Genomic DNA, 9,781 nt, shown 5'->3' on the forward strand with positions numbered 1-9,781 from the left:
AAAAAAGAAAATAAACGAAATTTGAAAACTCTGGGCCTGCAAATAATTTGTTGGCTGCTTTTGGGTGCGCTCGTGAGATTTTGTGAGGGTGGGTTTCACAGTAGGAAAATGTGTAAGAATGGGTCTCCATGTAGTTTTCACTAACGCCTTCTTATAAGAAAACCAAATGGCCCGGGTGACGAAGCAGGAGAACAAGCCCACAGGTAGTCTTTTCTGGCCCGGTAGATCCGTTCACGTATAACTATGTCATTTACTTTCATGTCATTTTGAGTGTTTTCGACTGATATATTTTTCTTTTCTTTTTTTAAAGTAAAAGAGAAATACCATAGAAGAGATTACATAGGATATTTTGAATATTGTTCGGGTATGATTTCAGAAAAGACCTTGATATGATTTTTGGACAACAAATCGGTATGACCACCATTATTAAAATATAAGACTTTTATTTACAGCAATAGATCTAATTAAGAAGGATGATAATTCTTTTTTCATGAGCTCAAAATAGAACATTTCCTCGTCTCCACGGCTAATTTACCAGCCTAGGAATTTCCAAATCTATGGATGAATTTGAACCCGAAAAAATGTTACATTCGATTGATATATTCAATACCCCCATTTGGAATGCAGATCTAAGTTGTTTCTAATTACATTTAGTCATTATTCTTTTTAAGTCATTAAGTTGAAATGACACGACACTTTGGCAAGATTGTCGCAAATGCTATTTAAGCCTCCATTTAGTCATTATTCTTCCGGTAGATCAAATTCACTTGTACTTTCTACAAAAACACTTAAATGATATTATTAGCCAAAATATCGAGTCCTAACTAATATAAATATGGGTATAAAATGTAGCATTTACATGCTTATCAACGGTTTGTATAAAGCATTTCTTAGTAATTTAAGTTTCTTGTTCAGAGCAAATCTTTAGATCATAACCACTTAAGCTCACAAACAAGTTCGCGGACTTAAGGCAACCGGCAAAGTTTTATAAACTCAGTAGAAAATCTCGGCAAAGAGACTTCCGCCAGTTCGCAGACTAAACACGCAAACGAGTTTTTGGAAAATCCCAGCAGAAATTCTCGGTAAGAGAACTTCCATCAGTTCGCGGACTGGGTTCGCGGACTTGGCAAAGCCAATTCCTCAGGTTTCTCTCAATCAACAAAGTTCGAAAACTTCGGATTAAGGAATACATGGTTATGTAATCTAAACTCTCATTCCAATCATTGAGACATTCTCAGAGGAAGTTATATAGTCGTTATTCACATACCGTTTCACATCAGAGCAATTCTCAAAGTAATTGAAACTTTTCATGACTTTCGTCACTTGGTGAAGATAAACTTGATCAAAGCGAAAAGTTTTACCAACACACGATTTCGAGAAAAAGATAAGTAGTGAATACTCAGATCGAAATGTCAAATGTGTATGATCCAGTCTATATAGCATACGACTTTTTGTCTCATAAGAATTAGGAGATAAAATAGATATACTTTTGAGTAATAGATAAGTTCAAGTCTCCACATAACTTTTTGTTGATGAAGTTCCACGGTTCCTTGAGTAGATCTTCGTCGTTGTATGATGAATCGCCATGAAGTCCTTGAGATCAACTACACTTTTCTATCATAGTCTGAGACTTAGCTATAATAGAATAGAAATCAAGACTCATAGTTTTGATCACTAACATTGACAAACATGTTTGATATAGCAACACATGCGAGGTCAACCGAGCTATGCTCTAACATTAATAGTTCGTGCATGACAACTATTGTCATCCTCTAAGAATGTTTCAGTGATTGAAATGGAGTTTAGAACACTTAACCATAATTGGATTATAGACATAGTATGTGTACTTGCATATATGTTGATCCAAGACCGACATATTATGCATACCCGTATGCGTACCGGTGAGGTCAGGTAAAGTCCGGGAGCCTTGGTATGCGTACCCGTACGCATACTGGCGAACTCAGTTGAAGTCCGGGCCGGGACTATAGTATATGTACCTATATGCGTACTGACCTCAACATATGTTTTGGATGTGTGATAGTATGCGTACCTGTTCGCGTACTGTTGAACACATCCCAAGTACGACTACTTAATTATGCGTACCCGTTTGCATGAGTGGGTTAAAGTTCTAAAATCGGTTGTGACATGAACTTATACATTTATATAATAAGGAATGCAATCTTTGAAAATCGTGGCTATAATGTTCATGAATTGATTCGAGTGAATCAAACCGATTTTTCTTCAATTGTGTTCTTGTATACTTCTATGAGAATATAACAATTGAACAACTCTATAACTAGTTTCATTTGAGTCATTTGAACTAGTTGTGGTTAAGATGAATAAGGTTGATATGGAAGTGTTCATTTGGCTAACTTCGGCTAACTATTGTTGCGCCAACCTAGTGTACACGTTTAGGTACGGTTACCCTTATCTAAATGAAGGTACATTTAATTTGTGTTTAACAAGATAAGTTCGATCTAACGGTTGAAAGATATTAGATTGAATCTAATCAGGTTTTCATCTAACGGTGGATATTGATTGCTTTGTTCTAAAGCTATCAAACCCTGAATTGAAGATTATATAAGGGAGAACTCTAGCAACTGGTAGACCTACTCCCCACACCTCATGTGTGATACTAGTTGCGACTAGAGTCGATTCTCCTTTAACCTTAGGTTTTCTCCAAAACCCTGTAGGATAACGACTTAAAAACTTTATTGGGATTGTGAAGCCAGACCCAACTATTTTCTCTGTAGTTGCATGTTCTGATCTTACTTCTACTATCGTGATTGAGTATTATCCTTTCTAAGATTTGCTTGAGATTTATCTCCGATAGGTAAGATTAAAAGAAGTCACAAACATATTCGTCTTATCGTTTGTGATTCCACAATATCTTGTTTCGCTTCCATACGATTAATATTATTGTAAGGTGATTGATAATACTAGGCTATTCTTCGGGAATATAAGTCTGGTTTATCAATTGGTTCCTATGTACCTTGATTTATCAAAAGACGGAACAAAACTCATAGGTATTTCTGTGGGAGACAGATTTATCTATTTCAATAGACTTTTCTGTGTGAGACAGATTGATTTATCAAGTCTTCGACTTTGGGTCGTAGCAACTCTTAGTTGTGGGTGAGATCAACTAAGGGAATCAAGTGCGTAGAATCCTGCTGGGGTTCAGAGACGTAAGGAGCGGAACTATACCTTGATCAGTGTGAGATTGGTTAAGGCTCAACTACATTCCAGTCCGAAGTTCATTGATAGTAGGCTAGTGTTTGTATCGGCTTAATATAATGTGGTGTTCAAAGCTGTACTAGGTACCGGGGTTTTTCTGCATTTGCGGTTTCCTTGTTGACATAATTTCTGGTGTGTGTTATTTCTTTTCCGCATTATATTTGTTTATATGATAGATATATCACAGGTTGTGCGTTAAGTTCAATCAGTTCTTGAATCCGGCCTTTGGCTTGTTGATTGAATTGACTGACACTTGAACATTGGTCTTTGGTACCGTTCAAGTTGTTTCACATAATAATCAGGCTCACAAATTTCTATCTGTTTGATTACATTGTAAAACAGAGATATAACTCTTTAATATAATTTTCTAAAGATTGAGTCTGATTGTCTAGTTGATTCTCTTGAAAGTATATTGGAGTTTGTCCATATAGATTGTTAAACGGAAAATTGGGTGTGGTTGTTAGACCCCCGCTTTTTCAAGAAGGGGTTCAACGGTAAAGATGAAATAGACAAGGCTCCGGTACTTATGACCCCACCACAAATATACAATGAGGTAAAATCTATAAAGAATGAATGAGGAAAGGGATGGAAGAACATTATAGTGGATTTCTTGCAGGATAACCCTGGAAGAGGTGGAAAATGAGGAGAATCGAAAGGACCATCTATCCGATAAATGGGAAGGGGAAGGAGACCGTCAGGCCTACTGAAAAAAGCTCAATATATGGTTCCGGCTCCTCCCCTATTAGTGGTATCATGATGTCCACCCGTGCATAGATTTCATGCACGTCGAAAAGAAAGGGGTAAGGGTCATACTGTGGAGAGAGTGCGCACAGATGTTGGTGAATTGTCAATTTATGAGGACAAGTACTATAACATAGAACCCAAAATATATACGGTTGAAGAAAGGAAGAAATTCCGTGGGTTAGCATTAGCTGCTGCAATTGAAGTGTGTACTGAAATTGAAGAGTGGGGATGAAGGCGAAGGGAGTGACACATTGGAGGAATGAGAGGAGCAGTGGATCAGGTAGGTAAGATGAGGAGCAAAGCAGGAGAATGTCTCTGCTGCTGCCTCTAATTTATTTAGTCTAAACAAATGCTCTGTTTGTTAATGATATATACGCACAGGGGAGTGTCCTACATGAATGTGCGTCAACTTATTGTCATGTTAGTTATATGTCGTTATTTATGAGAAGTAGATTTGGATAATCTGCAGTATCGTCTTCCTCGCGCATGATCATGCATTAGTATTCGTTCATTATGTTTGTCTGGTAGGATGCTAACTTCACGCTTGCGCAACTTATACGACTGTGCATGTGTCAGAATTTGAACACCCAATTCGATAGAGAACAGTGTCCAAGTCTACTTAACGAGCTACAGCATGATCTCTTTGTTCCTTTTCCAACTCAGTACGTGTTCTGCAGGGACATATTCCTGGTTAATCATAGGACTACGATTCTACCATTTGACTTGGTCAATCCCTCCAGAATTCTGTACATCCGTCCAGCATTCCTAAAGGTGTCCAAAGGAAATAAAATAATCAGTGTTGAATTCAGTAAAGAGGTGCGAAACAATAGTTAGTTCTTTCCTGTGGCATATGGAGTGTGTTGTTGCATAACTCGTATAACACAGAACTAATCCCTCTTCTCAAATTATCATGAGTTAAGTGAGTGAGACCTTATTTAATGATTGTTTTTTCGCCACTGGTGACCAAAACAACTGACGTCTTTAAGGTCAACTTTTTAATGGAGTTGGACGGAGGTGGAGGTGAGAGGTGACAACTGCTGTTAAGTGACCTCTCTGTGGCCTTGAGGGGACTTGGTGCGACGAACCATGGAGTCTTTAACGTACACTAGAAACAAAATACTGAGTGCGTTTCCAACTCACCAACTAAAAACCTATACATTGTGATAAACTGACAAGATTGCAGGAAACCAAATTAGAGAAGTATACAGACATGGTATGTCTTGCAGCTCAAGTCTCCACGTCTGCCTCTTTACGGAAATCCATTCCTTTTTTCTTTTTCTTTTTTCTCATCGGCATTGTTTCCAGAGCACCCGATTGTTGATATATACAAAACAAGATCAGATTTCGCTTTTGATTAACACCTTGAAGACATGTTGCTTGGGCGTGGATGGCAAGTCTTCCGGATTTTCATGGGCCGCTGGGGGCGCACCGGACACCACGTGACTCGCAGTGCTCTTGCGGCGGAATCAGGTATGTATCATATGGATCCTGCAAGCAAGAAATTCCATTATGTCCAAGTTTCCTCAACTTTTTTTTCTTTTCAAGTTTCTGTTTAATTTTGTGTTCTAGGGTTTGTCTAATATGAAATGCCAATTATGTCTAGTTTCCTTCAAAGATTTCCGTCTAGTTTTGTGTTTTAGGGTATCATTCTTTTCTCAGTCATGTCGTTCTCTTCTGTTTCCAGACGCGTTTACAATCGAATGTCCTAGTTGTCCGCCTGAAACCACGTGTTTTCGCCGGGCCAGAAAGATAGATTTTTATAAATGCCCGTTTGAAACCAAATGTTTTGCCCAGGACACAAAGAGAGCCACAGAAAGTGGTAAGGGTCGTACCGAGGAGGAAGTGCGCACAGATGTTGGTGGATGGCCAATTATTAAGGACAAGTTTTATAACATAGTACCCAAAATATATACTATTGAAGAAAGGAAGAAACTCGATGAATTAATATTAGCTGATGTAATTAAAAGCTGTGGAATTAATGAAGGGGGATGAAGGCGGAGGGAGTGACACATATTGGAGGAATGAGAGGAGCCAAGGATCAGGTATAGGAATAAGTGGAGCAAAGCAGCAGAACGTCTTTGTTTATTTAGTCTAAACAAATGTTGCTTTTGTTAATGATATATATGCATAGGCAGGGGAGTGTCCTACATGAATGTGCATTAACTTATTGCCATGTTTTCAATCTGCAGTATTGTCCTCTGTGCGGGCATGCATTAATATTTGTTCATTATGTTTGTCTGATAAGATGCTGGCTGCACACTTGCGCAACTTATACGACTGCGCATGTGTCAGAATTTGTACACCCTCGTCATGTCCGCCACGTTGCAACCTTCTTTCACTTCTTCATCTAGCAAAATATCCAGAGATGTTTCTAGAAATCAATGCGCGGCCCATTTAGCAAGGCTTCTATCTTCATCTCCTTTGTTTGCTTCTCGTCCAGTAACAAGTTCCAAGAGTACCACCCTGAAGCTATAAACATCGACCTTTTCATTTACTTTGAGTGTCCGACCATTATAGATTAGCCTAACATTTCTAGAATGACAGCTTTTATATCAAACCTGAAAATATGGGGAAAATAATGGTGAGAGAAAAGAAGATTACCTGGAGCAATGTATCTGAAAGAGCCTGCAATAATGGATGCTGAATATGGTTCTCCTTCCTGAACTATCTTAGCTGACCCAAAATCCGCAACTTTTGCTTTAAAGTCACAATCCAGTAAGACATTACTCGACTTAACATCCCAGTGAATAATCGGTGGAGAACAATTATAATGAATGTAACAAAGTCCTTGAGCAACTCCTACGGCAATATTCAACCTCTTCTGCCAATCCAAAGTTCAATAATCCATTATTCCTCTGATGTGTAACCATGATCCAAACTACCATTTTCCATGTACTCGTAAACAAGAAGCTTTGTATACTTCCTCGACATATATTTCCTAGGATTTCAACTTCTGCTTGAAACTGTGTTGCATGTTTTGAATCCAATTTCCCTTTACTTGTGTTGCGATGTCAGTTCCTTCTCAGGATATAATTCCTTATTTAGAACAATTGCTTTATTTTAATCTATAGTTAGTTATGTAATTTCTTTAATTAGTTTTGCTTGCTATACAAGCTAGTTTAGCTATAAATACTCAGAACTCGAGTTTGTTTAAGGCATTCAAACAATATACAATTCTTCTTTCAATTTTTTTATCACTCCGAGGTTGCTTACCCTAAATCAAAAGGGTTAATTCTTCTTGAATTTATCTACGTTTTACTCAAGTTTGTGTTAATCATCTCTCTGTTTGGGTTTAGAACCCTAACATCTGGAACCAGAGCAGGTTCAATTATTCTCAAAAATCAACATTTTTTTTCGCTTCCATTGTTCATCATGACAATCACTGAAGAAGTGAACAAGATCACCACCACTATGAACACTTTGAACAAGACAGTTACTAAGTTCATGGAGGTTATTGCTGATACTCATGAAGAAGAAACCAACTCTACAACAGCAGCTATGGATGCCTTGTTTACTAAAATACAGGATTCTAATAATACCAATATGGCTCTCTTATTGGACGCTCATAAAAAGGACATGGCTGCATTGATACGAGCCAACAGACAAGACACAACAACTCTTGCTGAAACTATTACCAGAAATATGACTTATGTCCTTTTGGCACGTTTTCCTCTCAACTCCGTTCCACCTGGTTTTGACGCTTCTACTAGCAATGGTAACCGTGGTACTAATGGTACACATGGTCACACTGGTGGTGTAAACCCTTTCGACAATACTTCTCCTCTTCGAGCAGCACCCATCAATTTGAAATTTCTCACCTTTGATGGTGCTGATCCAACAGGGTGGATCTTTCAAGCTGATCAATACTTCAGTCTTCATAATATTATTGAAGCTTACAAAATATCCATTGCTACGGCTCACTTTAAAGGAGCATCTAATGCCTGGTATAGATGGGCTCAAGGAAAGGTAATTGCTCCTACTTGGTTGCAGTTTTGTTCTCTTATTTGTGACCGTTTTGCAGATAAAAAATTCGCTAATCCACATATGGCCTTATCCACGATGTCTCAAACTGGCTCAGTACGTGAGCACATTGCAGAATTTGAACAAATCTTGAATTTTGTTACTGATCTACCTGAGGAACATATTATTGATCTCTTTGTACGCTCATTAAAAACTGAGATAAGATCTGTTGTTGAAATACTTGAGCCTCCAACTTTATCCTTAGCTTTCAAGAAAGCTATTAAGCAAGAAGAAGTTTTACAGAATTCTTCTTTCTCCAAAACTTTTGCTCGACCAAATCCTTTCCGACATATCCTTAATTCAACTAGCGTGCAACATCGAAGAAATATTATTCCACTTGGAGCTACACGATTAACGTTAGAAGAACAGCGTACAAGGAGAGATCAAGGTCTTTGTTTCAATTGTGATTAGTTCTACAAACCAGGTCATCTTTGTGAAAAACCTAAACTACTTATTTTGGAAGGTGCACCAGAATATTCTGAAGAAGATATTGAACTCCTTAATGAGACACATGCAGCTTCCATTAATGAAACTGATGTTTCCTGCACACAAACATCTGAAACTACTATCTCATTAAATTCTTTTTTGGGTTCTCCTTTTCCCAACACAATGAGAATTCAAGGGTATATTAAAGGTCAGTTTATTACGTTTCTCATCGATTCTGGATCAACCCATAATTTCTTACATCCAATAATTGCTCGGAGATGTGGATTTGTTGATCAATCTGGTGGTACTTTTACCCGTGTAATGGTGGTTGACGGTAGATTTCTTGAGACTCAAGGTTCATGTGAAAATATTCTGGTTAAGTTACAAGACTATAGCTTTTCTACAAAAATTTTTCTCTTACCAGTCAGTGGTTGTGATGTAGTTCTTGGGTTCACTGGTTGAGAACTCTGGGAAATATTGGTTGGGATTTTTCAAAACTACATATGCGTTTCAAATCTGCTGAGTCTGATTATCTTTTTATTGGTAATAACTCCACTTTAGTTGTGTTTCTCGACAGTATATCAATGCAGAAACTTATTCATCGTGAACATCAAGGTATTATTTTATAATTGGTTTCTACTTCTGATTCTCTCGCAACTACTACTCAGGTACCTACTGAAATTTCAGAACTTCTATCTAGTTTTTCTGATATTTTTTGCACTCCTGCTTCATTACCACCTTCAAGATCACATGATCACCATATTCCCCTACTGCCAAACACTACTCCTATTAATGTTAGACCATATCGATATCCCCACTTTCAAAAAGAGGAAATTGAGAAAATAGTGAAAGAACTTCAAAAAACATGGTTTATTAGACAAAGCTCTAGCCCTTATTCTTCCCCAGTATTGTTGGTACGTAAAAAAGACGATACTTGGCGTATGTGTGTCGACTATCGAGCATCAAACAAGGTTACTGTTAAATATAGATTCCCCATTCCTGTAGTTGATGATTTGATAGATTATCTACATAGTAAAAAGGTTTTTTCAAAGGTGGATATGCGTTTTGGGTATCATCAAATAAGAGTTTTTGACTCAGACATTGAAAAACAGCTTTCCCAGACTCATGATGGCCATTACGAGTTTCTAGTAATGCCGTTTGGTTTATCTACGACCCCTGAAACATTCCAGAGCTTAATGAATGATATATTTCGACCTTATCTTCACAAGTTTGTTCTTGTCTTTTTTGATGATATCTTGAGTATAGCAATTCCATGTCTGAACATATTCAACATTTACAACTTGTTTTTCAACTACTTAGAACAAACAAGTTATTTCTCAAGGAATCTAAGTTTGAA

Source organism: Papaver somniferum, unplaced genomic scaffold (assembly GCF_003573695.1).
Source record: "Papaver somniferum cultivar HN1 unplaced genomic scaffold, ASM357369v1 unplaced-scaffold_13695, whole genome shotgun sequence".
NCBI classification, from domain to species: Eukaryota; Viridiplantae; Streptophyta; class Magnoliopsida; order Ranunculales; family Papaveraceae; genus Papaver; species Papaver somniferum.